A 204-nucleotide genomic window follows, 5' to 3' on the forward strand; every position below is an offset into this window, starting at 1 on the left:
TACCAGCGGGCGCTGAGATTCTGCGGCACAGAGGGTAAGTGCTGTGGCAGGATCCACTCATCTTGCCTTTGCATTTCATAATTCATTCCGGCCCCTTGGCTGAAGGCACAAAGCCCTCTACATCCAAACTCCTGTCTATTTGCTCCCGGCTCAGCTCTGCCACCGGATCCTGGAGAAAAATCAGCGGCTCAGGCTCCTGGCACT

The sequence above is a fragment of the Melanerpes formicivorus genome, unplaced genomic scaffold (genome assembly GCF_026170545.1).
Source record: "Melanerpes formicivorus ecotype bairdi unplaced genomic scaffold, bMelFor1.0.p_v2 SCAF_7, whole genome shotgun sequence".
NCBI lineage: Eukaryota > Metazoa > Chordata > Aves > Piciformes > Picidae > Melanerpes > Melanerpes formicivorus.